The 19309-nt window shown below is 37.2% G+C and overlaps 1 protein-coding gene across 2 annotated transcripts in view; it reads right to left on the reverse strand.

Moving 5' to 3' along the window:
* The window catches only part of CFAP299 (cilia and flagella associated protein 299), a 524137-nt gene that overhangs the window by 333895 nt on the left and 170933 nt on the right, over positions 1-19309 (reverse strand). The window lies entirely within an intron of this gene.

Raw genomic sequence — 19309 nt, forward strand, 5'->3', positions numbered from 1 at the left:
AAGAACAGGACTTAGCTGGACACAAGGCTTCCCCTTGTGGGAGGTCCTCTGTACCGTCTTGGCAGCCACGCTTGGTGCAACTATATCAGATGTGCAGCCCCTCTAGCTCCGTGAGCTCCCTTCCTGCTTTATAAACCATGTGTTGAACTCAAACTTTATTTGCAAAAATGTTAATGGTGTCACTCAAATAACATATAGGTCTCTATCAATGGCAATAATAACAACAATAATAGCAGTTAACATGTAATTGGCTCTTACCATGTGCCAGACATAGGTTACAGGATTTGGGGGGATTTATGTAATTTACTTATGTCATTTAATCCCGACAACAAACTAATGAGAAAATAACTATTACTGTTACTCTGCACGTGAAGAAATGGTCCAAGGCTACAAAAACATTAAGGGACAAGACAGGAGACAATCCTAATTCTACCTGACACTACAGAGAGGTGAGCAAGACAAATTATAACTCTCCAATACTACACACCAGAATATTGCAAAGACATGAACAAAAAGTCAAACCGCTGATAATGAATGTTAATATTATGTTTCCTTCTGACAAACCTTTTCCCAACACTTAACAGTGAAGTATCTAGAAAAGTGCTTTGTTCTTCCTTATGCTAATTTCCCTTAGTTAAAAAAAAAAAAAAAAAAAAAAAAAAAACAGAATATTAAAGTATGATACGATATTCCCAAACTAGCCAGCTCTCCAGGACATTCAATACTGACTGAGATTTTAAGATGACTCAGAGCTACATAGGAAGAAGAGGAAAAGGCAACAGGGTGAAGTTAAAAAATCTATCAGCAAATCTGTGTACTTGCGCTTGCCTCTTACATCTTAATAGCCAGAACTGGGCCACATGGGCACTGTAGTTGCAGGGAGTTGAGAAAGTGAGCATTTTTAGCTGAGCATATTGCCACCTTGAACCGAATCAGAGATCTACTTTTAATGAAGAAGAGGATGGATATTCAATATGTCACTATCAGCTGCTTCTCACAGACCAGAAGAGCCTTTCTGGTTTTTCTCTGTAGATTTTGAAAGATGATAAAAGACTATAATTTAGTATTAAAATTAAAATTATAACTGTAAATTGGAAAATTATATCAGCTGCAGAAACATTAAAAATTATGCTCTAAGCATGAAAAAGAAATGTGTGAAATAAAGCGTAACGGTAAAAATTTTAAACAATTCATGACTCTCACTCACATTTCATGTCCAATACATCAGGAAATGTTTTGAAAGCTACCTTGAAAATATGTCTGGAACATGGCGACAGCTTTCTATTTAGACACTCTTACCACGCTGTTCCAAGCCACCCTCATCTCTTGCCTAGAATATAAAGTTAGTCTTTTAAAGGGTCTCCCCGTTTCCTCCTTTGCCTCTCAACAGAGTAGCCACAGCCATATTTTTAAAGTGTAAAGCATTTTGCCACTGCTTTCTCCCATCTAAAAGATTCCAATCTTTTTCAGAACAAACTCCAAGTTTGTACATTGGCATCCAAGGTCCTACGTGACCTGTGCCATCATCCAGCCCCACACCTCAGACCCTCACTTCCTAGCAGATCTCACTTCTCCACTGTAGCCACTCCTTGAAACACGTCCACTGCAAGCTCTTTGCCTGTGCTGTCACTCTGCCTGGAGTACTTTCTCCCTCAAATCTGCTTTGCTTTTTTCTTCACTTTCATCTCTTAACTGTCATCCTATTGATTAGGCATTGCCTGGCAACACTGTGAAAAATGGCAGCACACTCCCCCTTCTCTAGCACTCATCCCACCTCTCTGGCTTTCTCTTCCTCCAAGCACTTATCATCATGTAACATACAATACATTGTCTTGTTACTTGTCAATTGTCTTTCTCTGTCTCCTTCAGAGTCAATGCCATGAAAGCAGGAACTTTACTTTTTGTTAACTAGTGACTCCTTGTGCCTGGAACGTCGTTGGCCAATAGGAGATACTCAGTAAATCTTTGTTGAATGGCTTGATAGATATCACTGTCTACATAAAAAGAGAAAAAGCCTTACAGTTCAGAAAAAGAAAGAACTGGATTATGGTTTAATTAAATGACTTTGTTTTTTGCCTTAGATGTCTACAACTAATAGTCTCTAGAAAATATCACCTTGATAGCTAGGTACCCATGTTATTTTAAAGTACCTTAAGATTATTTCACTTGACTATTACAGGAAGTACCGGTATCTTACAAATAAAATATATACTATTCCAGAAAGAAATTTCCAATATTAACATGATATATTTTGCCACTCTTTGCATTTCAAATTTTGAAACACTATGATCATAGTTTCAGATATAGTTTCAAATATTTTTTGTGATGTCATTGTAATCACACTCCAAAGTATACATTTAGAAGTTCAAATCCCTTGTGTGCTTCATATAAATATTTTCACCACTGGGGACATGACCTACTTTGCTAACTCACATGCAGTTTAAAAATCAGTATTTATAGTCTATAAGGAAAAATATTTCTACTTGGTGATTTATACAATTTCTTCCCTCAAGTCACATTTATTTTCCCTTCACTGTCTTCAAATGCTGTTCTCAAAACAAGAGATCAGGTGTTTTAAATGTTTAAACCGTAGTAGAAAAAGAAAAAATTCCACTATTTTTTACTTCAGTTAAATTGCAAGTAATTCGCTTTCTTCCTTCGGGTCCACAGAACCTACCTGTTTTCCAGGAAAAGGAAGACACTGTATCTAAAGAGGGTAGGTAAGCAAGGCACCCTAAGACTCTCTGTACGCACACAGAAAAGAAAAACAAAATAAAATATATCAGTTCCAAAATAGTTCTTTAAAATAAGTCCCTGCTAGAGTCCAAGATAAAAATGCATTCATGGTAGCCAGTCAGAGGACTGTCCATCGGCAATGACTAAACCTCATTAGGAAGATCCAAACAGCCAATTAACTCCATTACAAATGAGCGAATGTATCAGCTCAGACTGAGAGGAAATAAAGAATCCAATGCATATATACAGTAGCCATTTAGTACTTTTAAAAAAAAATCCTTACTATGCTAGTTAATGTTTAGAACATAAAGGCATAATTTGTCTTACAGGATGCAGTAGATTCTAAAAGTGAACCAGGGAAGGCTTCTCAAACCATTATCATGACTAAACTGAGACCTGAGACACGAATCATATTTATTCCAGGAAGGAACTGGAAGTGACTGATAGGAGGCAGAGGAAACAGCACATGCAGAGAGAATACAGTCCCGGTCAAGGTGCAAGTGACTGACGGGGGCTTGAAGTATCGGCCGCAGAGAAGAATGGCAAGCTGCAGCCAAATCACATAGGGCCTCGAAAGCACCAACATGTTTCACTGAGTTTTAGGAAAATTGCTTTCACTTCAGGTGGAGAGTACGTTGAAATGGAGATATTCTGAAGACAAGTAAAGAAGGTATAGTAATAATCCAGTCCAGACAGTTACATGGCCTAAAATAAGATAGTGGGTAAACAAAAGTAAATGCATTTGGAATCAATAAGGTAATAAAAGTGGTAGGACTTAGGAATAGTTTGGGTAGTCCCAAAAAGGGAGGGAAATGGCAAGAATAAGGGGGAGAGATTGGCCTCTTACTAGGGACAGGGGCAAACGGTGATGCCATTCACTGAAACACCAGAGGAAAAGTGGAATCTGAAGAGAATAGGACGAGGTTAGTTTAGGATATACTGATTTGGAGGTTACTGAAGGCTACTGGAGGCCAAAACCAAGGAAGAATCCTTGTCTCTTCATTCAGTCCATGAGAAAATCTTATTGGCTCTAACTTCAAAATACATCCAGAATCTGAACTGACCACTTCTCATGATTTCCTCAGCTCTTACCCTAGTCCAAGCTACCCCATCTCTCTCTGGGATTATTGCAACAGTCCCCTAATTAGCCTTCTTGCTTTCTCCCTTGTCCCCTTACAGTGGATTTTCAATGCAGCATCCAGTGTGATCCTTTTAAACTTAAGTCAGATTGTGTCATTACTTGGCTCAAAACCCTCCAAGACCTCCCATCTCACACAGAATAAAATCCAGTCCTTGGCATGGCCTCCAAGGTCTTGGTCTCCACGCCTGCCTCTCTGTCCAAATCTCTCACTATGCTCGCCACCACCACCACCCCACCCCAACTGTCCTCCCTGCCATTCCTCAAACACCACAAGCATGCAACCATCTTCAGGCTCTGTAAATGTTACTCCTTCTGCCTGGAACATTCTGCTGCCAGATCCAGATATCTGCACAGCTCCTCCTGTATTGAGTCATCTTATCAAGGAGGTCTTCCCTGGTGAACTTATCTAAACTATCACCCTGCCTTTCTCTAGCTGTTTGTTTAATCATCCTTTTCTTCATGATGCTATCACTACCTTAAATCAAATTATGCATTTATGCATATGTGTTATCACTACCTGAAATGAAACTATACATTTATTCATATGTGTTAAATAGGATATATTGCCTATATCACTCTATGGAATGGAAAAGTGATGAAAAAAAAATGGTCTGTTTTGATCACTGTTCTATCACTTAGAACTAAGTTCCTAGTACGTAGGAGGTGCTCAATCAATATATTTTGAAAGAATTCAAGAGGAGATATCCAATAGGCACTGGGAGTTATGAGTCTGAAAAGATGCTAATCAACTCGAAATATAGATGTGGTAGTCCTCAGTTACAGCAATTAAGGCCATGGGAGCAAATGTTCCCAAAAGGAGAGGAACACTAGCATTTAAATGTCAGGCAGTCACAGGAGAAAGGGACTAATACATAAAAGTATCTCGAATCTCTATGTTTGGGTTCCACCTTTCTTCGACAGGTTTTATTCTCATATTTCTTTGATTCGTCTATTAGGTATCTCTACCTGACTATCACACAAGTGCCCCTGCCAAATGGCTCCTCTCTAGTTCACACCCTCGCAGTTAAGAAGCTTCGTCAAATCTAGTACCTAATTTATCTCTTGATTCTATTTCCTCCTCTCAATCCCCCTCTGCCACTGTATTCATTCATTCACTCATACAACAAACTTTCACTAGCTATCTACTACACGCCAGATACCACACGAGGAGCAGGGAATGCCAACATAGTTTCACAAACACAGCTAAGTGAAGAAGTCAATAATGTGAACAATTATGAAAAAATGCAGGGAACTGTGCTTAAAACCATGATACTGCACAAGACAGGCTGTGAATGCACAGTTTTGGAAATGGGGGCTGGTAGATTTGTGAACTGGGACATAGTAAGAACTTCACCACGATATGGGGAGATGTGGCCTCAAAGAGATAAAAGAGCGTTTTCAGAGGCAAAGAGTGGGAGACATAAAACAGCATCTTGTGTTTCGGGAAGTAGGTATAACTGGGTATGGTTCTAGTACTTACTTATCAGCAGAAAACAGGAAAGGGGCGATTTTTTTTTTTTTCCCTAGAAGAAACAAATGTTGTCAAGAGTAGTAGGTTGAATTACACTTTGAGCTTCTGAGATCTTTGTATAGGACTTAACTCCTGTAAAGCAATGAGCAAAGCAGGACTGGGCAAAGGGAGAAGCTAACTATAATGTGGGTGCAACAGGGTTCTCACAGAGCTGGCATAGTCCTTTAGAGTTGTCCAGTTTGAGGCGAGGAGGCCAGATGTGAATATTCTGATATACACTGGTTATCGGATGTGGGCTGCTCCTGAGCTCTGGGTGGTAGGGCTGGGAGCTGAGTGTTAACCTTGAGCCAGGCAGCTTCCTTCTGCAAGGGCAACTCCAGGAGAGGGCAACTCCAGGAGAGGGCAACTCCAGGAGAGGAACTCAGCTGAGGCTACAGCAGCCAATACTCTTCTGGAAGCTGGAGAATAAGGGTCTGATCTGAAGGGGGATTGCTTGAGGCTAAATGTTTGTATCTCCCCCAGATTCATAGGTTGAAATCTAATCCCCAACATGATGGTATTTGGAAGTGAAGCCTTTTGGAGGTGATTAGACCATAAGGGTGGAGCCATGATGAATGGTAATAGTGTCCTTCTAAAAGAAACTCCAGAGAGATTCCTCACTCCTTCTGCCATGCTAGGACAAAGGAAAAGACAGCCTTTCTATTACCAGGAAACAGGTTCTCACCAGACACGAAATCTGCCAGTGCCTTGATCTTGGACTTCCCATCCTCCAGAACTGTGAGAAATAAATTTCTGTTGTTTATAAACCATCTAGTGTATGGCATTTTTGTTATTGTAGCCCAAATAGACTAAGACAGGAATCGTTAGGGATCTAAGCGTCTCTCAATGATGACCACTACAAATCAAGGTACTGACACATTAAACTTAGAATGGTCCATGAACCACTATTATAAAGAATAAGTGCTAAAGAGAGACACAGGAAAGGAGTTGCCTTTTTTCTTTTCAAAGTGGCATCAGCATGTTGTAGGGAAAGATCCAGCAAACAGAATGAGATTGCAAATACAGGATAGGGTCTAATGGTCTCAAACAACCGCTAGAAGAACGCTAAGAGTTGCAATTAAATACAAAGATGGAATGATTTCCATTAAGATGAAAACTATCCAGCAACTTCTAACCTTTCCTCTCCCATTAACTTAGAATAGCACACAACAAAGTGGAAAATGCAACTACACTAGAAAGCAGGAATCTTAATCAATAATCTACCAGACTGCAAGAACTTTCCATTAATGTGGATGGGGCTCTGAATCAGGAACCGTGACCAAACAGAAAGAAGTTACAGGTTATACCTACCACTACTTGTAAGCTTACTGCAGAGATTACATGATTTATCAACAGCAGTTGAGAATAGCAGTCATTATCTTCATGGTCTGAAGCAGCTTTAACCAGGCTCACCAATCAATTCTTTTCTTCATATAATAATATCAGAGAGTATCCCTTCTTTTCAAGTATACCCAATGTTGACAAAAGCAAACAAAAGAGCCACAAAGACCTAATAAATTCTAAAATAGAAGGCTCTCTCCAGGCAAGGAGAAAGACATGAGTGGAAGTGTGGAAGTGAAAATGGTCATGGAATGATCATTCAGTGGAATAGAGAGATGACTGGTCCTGGGGTAGCAGGGACCAGTATTCATTTGGCAAAAGGCGGGGAAAGGCCTGACTGTAGAGGGACCTTTGGCTCTGATTCTGGCTTTGCACACTGTCCTCTAAATAACCGAAAGTCACTAAGGGCTTTTTGTAAAAGGTAGACAAATGATGAAAGTGGTATTTTAAGACAACTAGTAAGTCCCCATGTCCTTCTTTTGCTTCTTCATTGCCAACACTGACATACACAGACACTGCAAGGAAAGATGCATCACAGATAATTCTTGTAATCACTTCTTGTCTCTTCCTACCCTACTTTGTCACAAAAACTGCTTCTTCCCTGAGTAGGATAATATCTTCTGTAAAAATTAATGTTACTGTTAAGATTAAAAATTCTTAGTAGTGTATCCCAGTGATTTGATTACAAGCATGATATAGCTCTGAGGAGCACACTTCTGAAAGATGATGATGAGTTTATATAAAGAGCAAATAATAATTGCTAATATTTCCTGAACGTGCTTAGTATGAACTAGGAAGTCTATTAGGCACTTGTGTGCGTTAACTACTTTTATCCTCATAATAATAGATGAGGTAGGTACTAACTGAGGAAAAAGCAGCTTCAAAATTCAAGTAAATGTCCCAGAGTCACACATCTGGTGTCTTGCTCTCATACAGCACACTTCAGAAAGAGATGGGAAAAGTTCAAAATGCACCGTTGCCTAATTCATTGTATGTAACACCTTAAAATAAATATATATGTGCTTATTCAAGAACTAGATATTAGGCTCTCAGAATGTGTGTAGTGCTAGTCTGGGAACTAAAAGCATATAAGACACGATGAAGAGCTAAGTGAATCCATTCTGCAGTGCCTATATGTCAATGTGTTTGTTTGTTGGTTAGTTTTAAGTAGAATCACAGCATATGCCCTGCAATTTATAGAATAATCTTATTTACTAAACTGACAGAAAACCAACACTTCCAATTAAATAATGGAAAGATCTCATTTGATTTTAATGTTTTAATTAGAAAACGTAGGGTTGTACAGAGATGAAAAATCTATACTCATCAAAGATCATTAGAATACTTAGAAGGTTTCACTTCCCTTTTAAATGTTAAGACAATATGATATTAAAGACTTCTAGAGATTTTTAAATTTAAATTTGCTCCTTAATAAATATACATTAGCACAAGCAGTAGAAACTGTGTCACCCGTCTCTAGCGATTTATGATTTTGATTAGTATGTATTAGTAGAATTTGCATAAAGGATTTTTTTTAACTGGGTAGTAGAAGGATTTGGGGCCCTAAGGCAATAGAGAATTATTTTCCATTTGAACTTCTGTTCTTTTTTATATAATGACTATTCTCCTTTCTATGTCAAATGTAGTCTTTCAAGCTACTTTCCAAATGAATACAGTTTCTTAACTTCTTGATCAAAATTGCTGAGCAACTCATCTCAGTTGAAGTTTTCTGAGTACTGAACTGCAGCCTGTGTAGTCTATTGGAACTGCCACAACAAACGTAAACACAAGTCTATGGCAGATGGGTAGCACGTAAACAAAAGAAGTGTTATTTGTCACAGTTCTGGATGCTTGAAGTCCAAGATCAAGGTGCCAGCATGTTAAGAGTTCTCTGGTGAGGATGCCCTTCCTCGCTCATAGTCAGAGCCTTCTCGCTCTATCCTTCAATGGCGCAAGGATCTAGGGCTCTCTGGAAGCTTCTTTTATAAGATATTAATCCTATTCATGAAGGCTCCACTGCCATCATATAAGCACTTCCCAAAGTCCCCACCTCATAATACGTCATCTTTTGGGGTTAGGACTTCAACATGAATTTTGGAGAACACAAAATATTCAAACCACAGCAGACCCCAAGCACAAGACACAGCTAAACTAAACCTTGACTTCTAACCTACAGAAACTATGAGATACCTAACTGCTAAGTAGGGCATATATATGCAGTCCTCATTTTAGAATCATTTGATATTAAAAACCAAACTTAAAGTATCCATATCTTCTATATGACTGAAAATTCCTGAATTATCTCTCTGATCAATTATACACCTACTAAGTCCAAAAATAAAATAAAAAATTTAAAAAAATGTAATGCCTATTATATTCCAAGCATAGTGCTTCATGCTGAGGCTAAATAGGGAGCAAAACAAAACACAGTCTCTGCTTCATAAAGCTTGTTATCTAAAGGAGAGAGAGATTATTCCATTTATCATACATTCACTTGTAACACTGGAACTGCTATATGGCATAATAAGAGTTTATATTCACAGAGGTCAGAAAGTTTCTCTGAGGTAGTGAGCTAGGTGAAGAAGAAGGCTAATATCTTTTTAAGACAAGAAAGGAAATGCCTATAGAGATTCTGTGGGAGGAACCAAAGGATCTGAAAGAAGCCAAAATGACTAAAGCAGAGACATAAAAGGGAGCAGTGAGGGGAGAGACCAGTTATCTAGGTGGGAAATGACCAGATTATGCAGGGGTCTTGTAAATTTTGATAAGGCCTTTTATCACATTCCTAAGAGCTCTTGAAAGCCTTTGAAGACATTTAAGCCAGCAGGGGACTGAACATATTTGCATTCCAAAGAGATCACTCTATGTGGTGGTGAATGAATTGGAGAAGGCCGGTGTGGGTGTAGACAAACTCATTAAAGAAGATACTGCAACTGTCTAGATAAGTGATGATGACAGGTTGAAATAGGTTCACAATAAAGGATGAAGAGGAGACAGATAGAAACAGATAGATATGAATAAACATGTTTAGGTGAAATGTACAGGTATTGATGATAGACTGACTTTCTAGTGGGGCAACAACACCCTAAGAGAATCCCCAATGACTCATGCTTTTATATAACCTCCTTGAGTACAGGTGGAACCTGTGACTTGCTTCTAACCAACAGAATACAGCAAACGTAATTACATTATATCATAGATGACACTGTTTTAGCACACTAGAGAAAGATTCCTTTGCTGGCCTTGAAGAAGCAAATGCCACAGTATGTACTGCCTGCAGACAGGGCTGTGTAGCAGGAAACTGTGGGCAGCCTCTAGTACGTGAGGACAGCCGCCAGCCAACAGCCAGGACACAGCCAGGGCCCTCAGACATGCAGCCACAAAGAAATGGACTTTACTGACAACCAAAAGGAGCTATAAGTAAATTCTCTCCCAGTCAAACCCTCTAACATGAATAAAGCCCTGCTGACACCCTGATTACAGCCTTGTGAGACCCTCAGCAGAGAAACCAGATAAGCTGTGCCAGACTCCTGACCCAAAGAAAATGTTACATAATAAACATATGTTAAGCTGCTGAATTTGTGATGCTTTGTTACAGGTCAATACAAACTAATACATTTGGAAGAAGGGAGATGATAGCTGGGTTCTGGCTTGCATAGCCAGAGTACGTGGTACTTTTCAATCAATGAGTGAGCAAGCAATGGTAATCACCCAGGTTTAGAGGCAGGAGTTCCATAATGAGGTCTGCTTTGGGTATGTTGAATTTGAGGTTTCTTGAGATGCCCAAGAGGTATGTCCATTAGTTGTAAATATGCAGCTGAAGCTCAAGATCAGTCTAGATCAGTGTTGATTTTGTCCCTCAGGAACAGTGGACAGTGTCTAGAAACTTTCTGATTGTCACAACTGGGGTTACTACTGGCATCTCGTGAGAGAAGCCAAGAATTCTGCTAAATATCCTTTAATTACACAGGATAGATCTCCATGCTTCCCCCATGCCCCACCCCCAAAAACAACAACAACAACAACAACAAAAAAAAAAAAAAAAAATAATAATGCCAACAATGAGAAACTTTGGGCTAGGTACATGAATTTATGCATTTTTGTGTAGATGATGTATGGGTCAATGGGCATGGATTAGACTACCTAGAAAAAAAAGCATAACGTGAAAAGTTGAGACAAGCTAGGAGTAAGCCTTCAGGAAGGTGAACACTTTATGGATGGATAGAGAAAGACTAACCCGCAAAGGAAATGAAGAAGGAGTTGCAAGAAAAGAAGAAGAGAGAGTAAGTACTGTATTACATAAAGGTTTGAGTTCTTCCAGTTTGTCCTAGGTATTTCCTCTTCTAAATTGTACTCTTCCTTCAATAATCTCATCCACTATGGAGTTTCAACAGAACTGAGTGTTCTGGGGTTAATCCCAAGCCTTCCCTACTATAAAACTCAATGGTACATGATTTGACTCCTATCACCATGTTCCTAGGTATCTGTGGGTTAGTATAAAAACTTTACCCACGCTGATTTCAATCCATGGCTTGCCCAATAAAAGCATTCACCCAGTAATGAACATGTTATAGCATTTCACCATTAGTGAATACGCTCAAGCTCAGTTTGTCATAGTGTCTATAGTCTTAGAAATGTACATCAGTTCTTCTCTCAGTCTTTACTTGTGCAATATGAATCAAAATATTTCATCTGTTCTCAAGTAGACATCTAAATATCACTCTTCTTTCATGTCTTAAAGGGTGCTCAAACAAAATCTTCCAGGAAAGATAAAGTCTGCTGGCGGTCTAAAGATGGCCTTGAATTTTAGTGGTCTGAACGACTGCAGTACTTCAACAGCAGCTGATCGATTTTCTTTCCATGAGTCAATATGTGAAAAGGTACTCAGCCTCACTCAAAGGTAACTAAGTGCAAGTAGAAATACAGTAAGATACAATTTCTCATTTGGGAATTATAAAATATAAAAAGGAAGTTTGATAACATCCCATAGTGGTTAAGTATAGTAAATCTCATGGCCCTTTAATAGGAATGTAAATTGGTAAAGCTTTTTTGGAGGACTATTTTTAAATATCTATTAAAACTTATATATGTAGTTTAGCCCAGGAATCCACTTCTCAAAATTCACCAAACAGATATACTAGTAAAAGAAGAGCAAAGATATTAATATAAGGATGTTCACTGTAGCATTTTGATAACAGTGAATAATTGAAAAAAAAAAAAATCTACACATCCACCAATAGAAATCTGGTTAAATAAATTACAGGTCACCCATATCTCAAAGTAATGCAGTAAATCTATATCCACCAATACAACATGGTATTCAAAATATATTGGTAAATGATTTTTAAAAGGCCACATTATATTATTCCACTTATATATAAAAATGTATATGCATATATACACATATAAAAACTCTATATATTTTCTATAAAAAGAAAATATCTGAAAGGATGACCACTGTAATATTTTCAGTAGCTTACTCCTATGAGTGGATTAGAAGAGAGACGTTCACTTTTTGTTTCATACAATTTTATATTATAACTTTTAAAATGAATATATATTATTTTGTAATAAAAACAGTTTAGAAAAACGATAATACAAAAACTTTTTTCTTTTGTAATGTACCTTTCATTAAAGTACTGTTGACATATACTATTATATTAGTTTCAGGTATACAGCATAGTGATTCTACATTTATACAACTTATGATGTGATCACCACAGTAAGTCTAGTAACCATCTGTCACTGTACAAAGTTATTATTATTATTACTGACAATATTTCCTGTGTCGTAGTTGCATTGTGACTTATTTATTTTATACCTGGAAGTATGTATCTCTTATTCTCTTTCACCTTTTTCACTCATCCCTCCACCCCCTCCACTCTGGCAACCATCAGCTTGACTTTTTGATGACAGCCATTTTGACAGGTGTGAGGTGATATCTCATTGTGGTTTTGATTTGCATTTCCCTGATTAGTGATGCTGAGCATCTTTTCATATGTCTATTAGCCATTTGTATGTCCTCTTTGGAGAAATGTCTATTCAGGTCCTCTGCCCTTTTTTAATCAGATTGTGTGGTGGGTTTTTTTTTTATGTTAATTTGTATGAGTACTTTATTATTTTGGATATTAACCCCTTACTGATATGCCATTTGCAAAAACTTTTAATCAAAAATAGTAATAATTTCAACATGAAAAATTCTAGTAAATAGTGTTAGTTTCAAAAATAGATTAATCATAGTCTGTATGTGTGTGTATATATACATATATATTAAAATGCCCTCAAAAATAGATTTAATAATATAAAATAACTTTTTCATATGAGTAACACATAGAAAATAATACAGAAAATTTAATGAATTTAAAAAGTATTTCCTTTAAAATTACTTAAATATGGTTGTAGGATCAACTGGATAGATGTCAGAACAAAAAAACAAAAAAAAAAACAGTTTTAGGAAAATACAATGTGATTTTTTTTTTCCTAAGTAAAAGGATGCTTAGGAGGTAGTTTGGGAAGCAGGATCCCAGAGGCCTGAATTTGTAGACATAATATAGAAAAAATTCTATGGTGGGCTACAGTTTTCAACACATGCCTGGAGCAAAAGTAAAATCTCCATTTGTGAAACTAAGAGACTTATGAGTTACATTTTTAATTGTTCATTTCTTTTTCAATAATATTGGATTATTTTAATAAAATGCCATGTTTATTTTCATTATGTTAGTCAAGCAAATACCACTGTAGTCAATCATATCCACAGTACACTGTCACACATTAAAATTAAACATGTAAAATATAAAGATATGTCAAATAAGTGCCACATTACAGTAGCTAAGAAGAAATGTAAACTCAGTCCTAGCTCCCAGGTGATACAACTTACATCCATAATGAATAGAATCCTTCAGGTGCCAAGTGATTGCTTCCTTTCTCCCCAGTGTTGTCCAAATGTTTTTAGAAGCTCACATGGAGAAACTGACGAGATCAAACCAATCAATAAGGACTCTGAGACACAAGGTACATTATTGTGAAAGACCATAAGGAACAAACAAAAAGCTAAGATCTAGCCATTTGCTACAATCATATATGAGCTTGAGCTTTATGTACCAGTTAAACGAAATTCATGCAATCATATTTGTATTAGGCCTATAAAATTCTTGCCTATGCTTGGCTCTTGCTTTGTTTCAAGATTTGCTCCATAAGTGGTAGAAATACTGAGAAACATGGGATTCATTATAACGAGAACCCTAAACTAGTGTGGTGAGAGGGGAAAGGGCCCAAGGAGTCTTGTTGGAGACATGATGCCTGAGATGGTCTTAAAACCAAGTAAACAGGAACTGGGAAGAAGAAACTTCTGAATAAAGATAATAGCATAAGGCCACAGAGAGAGAGACAAGAACAAGTATAACATATTCAAGGAAACACAGCAGTGGGAGATTTCTAAAGTTTAAGATAAATCAGAGTTGAAACTGAAGAGATCAGGGAAGGACTGCTCAGCCACATGAAAGAATTTGGATTTTACTGTATATCTGACAGAAATATTTTAAATATCATTAAGGAACAAACTGACAGTTCTGATTTTCAGTTTAGAAAGCTATTTTGGCAGTTATGTGAAGTTATATCTAAAGACAATAGGCCAGGAGGCAGGAATTTCACTTAGGAGCTGCATAGGTTGAATTGTGTGTCCCCCAAAAATATGATGAAGTCTTAACTTCCAGTGCCTCAGAATGTGAGCACCTTTGCAAATTGTTAAATAAGATGAGGTCAAGACAGAGTAGGGTAGGCTCTTCCTCCACTGTGACTGGTGTTCTTATAAGAGAGAGGGAGAATGCTGTGTGAAGACACAGGCAGAGATTGGAGCGAGGCCAAAGGACTGGTGCCTTCACCAGAAGCTAGGGCAGAGGCGTGGGGCAGATTCTCCCTCAGAGCCCTCAGGAGGACCTACGCCTATGGACACTTTAACTTCACACGTCTGGCCTCCAGAACCGTGAGAGAATAAACTCGTGCTATTTTAAGCCACCCAATTTACAGTACTTTGTTAAGACAGCTATAAGGCAGATCTAAACAGTGGTACAGAAGAGCAGAATTAGGAAAATAACATTAAAGGTGGACAGAAGAAAATGCTTTCTGAAAATATTTATGAGGTAAAATCGACAGATGTTGGCAATAACGAGAAATTCGGAGTGAGGCTGTGAGAGGAATACAGGGTGACTCCCGGCTTTCATGGAAGATGGAGGTGAACCCAAATAATATAATGAATATTAAAGAATCTATTTCAAGGGGGATGTGTTTATTTTTCAATGCATTGACATACTAAGGTAAAGTTAAGGGATTCGGAAAATAAATTCTGGGAACACTGGGCAGGTAGTAAGTGTCCAGTCCAGTGGAGTCACCCATTCTGGAGCAACTGAATGAGGAACCTAATAATATTGCCAAAGTTCTGGGCAGACAGGCAGGCAGAAATCCCTAGTGGGAAAGCTAAGCATGTTCTGGAGAGCAATAAGCCTTAAGATTAAGGGTTCCAGGGCTGGCATCCTGTCTTTGGCCACAGAAAGCCAGACCTCAGGTTGGGAGAAATGAGTCCTGAGAAAGATAGAAGCTTAGGACTTCAGCTTTTAGAGGCTGTTTTATGTGTTCTTCTGGGTTTTTTTCTTAAAGGTTATATTCTTCTTCCCATCACCCTAAGATTCTTCACTTGCTAGGTACCAAAAATAAATACTAGAAAAATCATTAGAACTCAAGATGTTAAATTCCCAAGACATTAGTGTTTATTAAACTGGTCTTAAGTCTCAACAACAGAAAAAGACTTCGAGACCTAAAGTTTAAGTAAGGGAGAGACTGTGGGGTGAGTGGTATCTCTTAGCAGACTTCAGCACATATACTAGACATTAAAACTTACTTTGTCTATTTAAAAAGTTCGTCATACTTATTTCCCACCTTCTCCAGCTCCTATTACCTCCTGCACTTGTTTTAGTCTTACTTTAATACAATTGTATTAGTCTAATTTCTACTATTAAGACTTTAAACTCCTTGAAGGCTGAGAATGTGCCACCTATAATTTTATTTTTGATATTAAAAATAGCACAGTGCTTTGGAGAAGCAGACATTTATTAAGTATTTCTTAAATGGGTGGATTGGTTGTCAAGGTTATACCGTCTGATAAATAAAGGGCTGAGTCAGCAAATAACTTGATGTCTTATTGTTTTGGATGAATTTCAGCTGCTTCTACAGTGACTTACAGCATTCTTTGCCGTTTACTTAAAACGATAGTCTGTAGTTTAAAGAACATAATTGGTATTTTTATCATTTTCTCTTTTGAAAATAAGATATCGTGTTAGGCAAGATAAATTTCCATTGTATGAGCAAAAATTATAGTACACATAGGGCAGATTTGTTCCGAAGTATGCTGTAATTAAAAAACAAAAAACTGGGCATGAGATTCAAAATTTTAGGTTCCTATTCTGCAATCACTAGATTATTTATGAAACTTTCCCCCTAAATTTGTTGTATGGCTTATTTGTTTATTTTCATTCAAGAAAAATTCTGAAAGTGGTAAATAACACTTCAGTATTTTATTTAAGTAACTTACCCTTTTCAGAAACGTGTATAAGACATTTGGCATAGAACAAGAGATTTTATTCATGTTTAGACCATTGTCTTATTTTTGTCATAGCCAAAGACTGTATGTCATAAAATTAGTTTATAGTATAAAAACATTAGTCTTATATAATAGAAATAGAAACCACAGCAATTTAAATCAAATTGTAAAATATCAAGTAAATTTTGTGATAGTCATATAATAATTAGGATTTATCTTTTTTGTATCTAGGGAAGATCTGTACCCAACCTGATATCATTTGGTGAATGTTTCACTTAGAACAATGCATACAAGAGACTATTTTCTGGTCAATTTAATCCCTCAGGAGTGAACCTAAAAGCTCCATCATTCCAGTTATTAATATCTAATTTTTTGTACTATTTGTAAGTTTTCAAGTGATCTTAAGGTGTTGTTTTTTTAAATTAAATTTATTGGGGTGACAATTGTTAGCTTACATAGATTTCAGGTGTACAATTCTGTATTACATCATCTATAAATCCCATTTTGTGTTCACCACCCAGAGTCAGTTCTCCTTCCATCACCATATATGTGATCCCCCTTACCATCATCTCCCACCCCCCTCCCCCATTACCCTCTGGTAACCACTAAACCATTGTCTGTGTCTATGAGTTTTTGTTTCTCATTTGTTTGTCTTGTTCTTTTGTTGTTTTTGGTTTATATACCACAAATCAGTGAAATCATATGGTTCTCTGCTTTTTCTGTCTGACATTTCGCTTAGCATCATATTCTCAAGATCCATCCATGTTGTCACAAATGTTCCTTTATCATCTTTTCTTACCGCCGAATAGTATTCCATTGTGTATATATACCACAACTTCTTTATCCATTCATTTATCGAAGGACACTTTTGTTGTTTCCATGTCTTGGCCATCGTAAACAAAGCTGCAATGAACACTGGAACAAACGTGTCTTTATGTATAAATGTTTTCAGATTTTTTGGGTACCCAGGAGAGGGATTGCTGGGTCATATGGTAATTCTATTTATAAATTTTTGAGGAACCTCCACACTGCCTTCCATAATGGCTGCACCAGTCTGCATTCCCACCAACAGTGTATGAGGGTTCCTTTTTCTCCACAGCCTCTCCAACACTTGTTACTATTTGTCTTGTTGATGATAGCCATTCTGACTGGGGTGAGGTGATATCTCATTGTGGTTTTGATTTGCATTTCTCTGATGATTAGTGATGTTGAGCATTTTTTCATATGTCTATTTGCCATTTGTATGTCCTCTTTGGAGAAATGTCTCTTCAGGTCCTCTGCCCATTTTTCAATTGGGTTGTTTGTTTTTTTGTTGTTGAGTTTCATGAGTTCCTTGTATATTTTGGATATTAGCCACTTATCAGAGGCACTGTTTGCAAAAATCTTCTCCCATTCAGTTGGTTGCCTCTTTATTTTGTCGATGGTTTCTTTTGCTGTGCAGAAGCTTTTAAGTTTCATATAGTCCCATTCGTTTATTTTAGCTTTTACTTCCATTGCCTTTGGAGTCAAATTCATAAAATGCTCTTTGAACCCAAGGTCCATAAGTTTAGTACCTATGTTTTCTTCTATGCAGTTTATTGTGTCAGGTCTTATGCTTAAGTCTTTGATCCATTTTGAATTAACTTTGGTACATGGTGACAGATAGCAGTCCAGTTTCATTCTTTTGCACGTGGCTATCCAATTCTCCCAGCACCATTTATTGAAGAGGCTGTCTTTCCTCCATTATATGTTTGTAGCTTCTTTGTCAAAAAATATCTGTCCATGTTTATGTGGTTTTATTTCTGGGTTCTCAATTCTATTCCATTGGTCTATGTGTCTGTTTTTCTGCCAATACCATGCTGTTTTAATTATTGTAGCCCTGTAGGAACAGATAAAGTCAGGGAATGTGATACCTCCAGTATTGTTCTTTTTTCTTAAGGTTGCTTTGGTTATTCGGGGTCTTTTGTGGTTCCAAACAAATCTGATGATTTTGTGTTCTATTTCTTCAAAAAATGACATTGGGATTTTGATGGGGATTGCATTAAATCTCTATATTGCTTTGGGTAATATGGCCATTTTAACTATGTTGATTCTTCCAATCCATGAACACAGAATGTCTTTCCATTTCTTTGTGTCTTCTTCAATTTCTTTCAAAAATGTCTTATAGTTTTTAGCATATAGGTCCTTCACATCCTCGGTTAAGTTTATTCCTAGGTATTTTATTATTTTTGCTACAATTGCAAAAGGAATTGTTTTTTGTATTTTGTTTTCTGAGATTTCATTGTTAGTATATAGGAATGCAATGGACTTTTGTACGTGGATTTTGTAGCCAGCAACTTTACTGTATACGTTGATTGTTTCTAATAGCTTTTTGGTGGAGTCTTTAGGGTTTTCTACATATAGTATCATGTCATCTGCAAAGAGTGATAATTTAACCTCTTCATTCCCAATTTGGATGCCTTTTATTTCTTTCTCTTGCCTGATTGCTCTGGCAAGGACTTCCAACACTATGTTGAAAAGCAGGGGGACAGCCCTGTCATGTTCCTGAACGTACAGGAAAGGGCTTCAGTTTTTCGCCATTAATTATGAGATTAGCTGACGGCTTGTCATATATGGCCTTTATTAAGTTAGGGTATTTCCCTTCTATACCTATTTTATTAAGTGTTTTAATCATAAATGGATGTTGTATCTTGTCAAATGCTTTTTCTGCATCAACTGATATAATCATATGATTTTTGTCCTTTATTTTGTTTATGTGATGTGTCACATTGATGGATTTGCGGATGTTGAACCATCTTTGTGCCCCGGGGATGAACCCCACTTGGTCGAGATGAATAATCTTTTTAATTCATTGTTGTATTTGATTTGCTAGAATTTTGTTTAGGATTTTTGCATCTGTATTCATCAAAGATATTAGTCTGTAGTTTTTTTTGTGTGTGTTCTCCTTACCAGGTTTTGGTATCAGGGTAATGTTGACCTCATAAAATGAGTTAGGGAGTACTGTCTCTTC

The sequence above is a fragment of the Rhinolophus sinicus genome, linkage group LG02 (assembly GCF_036562045.2).
Source record: "Rhinolophus sinicus isolate RSC01 linkage group LG02, ASM3656204v1, whole genome shotgun sequence".
NCBI classification, from domain to species: domain Eukaryota; kingdom Metazoa; phylum Chordata; class Mammalia; order Chiroptera; family Rhinolophidae; genus Rhinolophus; species Rhinolophus sinicus.